Raw genomic sequence first — 491 nt, 5'->3', positions numbered from 1 at the left:
CAGCTTGGTCTCCATGTTTTTCTTCTCTCTTCTAAAATCACAGTGCTTTGTATGGCTAAAGAGAGAGCTTGCTGTAGTTTCATGGATGCTAACTGATCCCTCTTAACATCTGAGTATAGTTTCAAAGCAGACCTTGGAGTGATTTCTGCTGTAAATGAGAAGAACAAAATATAATACTATCGTTTAATACACCAAACATATTGAAAACACATTTGTTTAAAAAGAGGATGCAATTATACTTTACAATTTTATACTATTCTTTATATATTGACAAACATTTTTGTCAAGTTTGATAGCTTTTTCTTATTAACTTCAAAAGAGGAATGTCATTTTAATGATTCCAGTGTACTCTGAAATTCACACCTGCAGTATAATGTATGCATTCAAATATAATTACATTTTTCATAATTACTCCATCAGTCATTTGATGTTTTTAAATCTTATTTTAAATGTGTGTATTACAGTTCCCAAAATAAGAAGTCTTTCTAATT

Source organism: Propithecus coquereli, unplaced genomic scaffold (assembly GCF_000956105.1).
Source record: "Propithecus coquereli isolate 6110/MARCELLA unplaced genomic scaffold, Pcoq_1.0 Scaffold35, whole genome shotgun sequence".
NCBI classification, from domain to species: domain Eukaryota; kingdom Metazoa; phylum Chordata; class Mammalia; order Primates; family Indriidae; genus Propithecus; species Propithecus coquereli.
Note: the sequence above shows the minus strand (reverse complement) of the source record.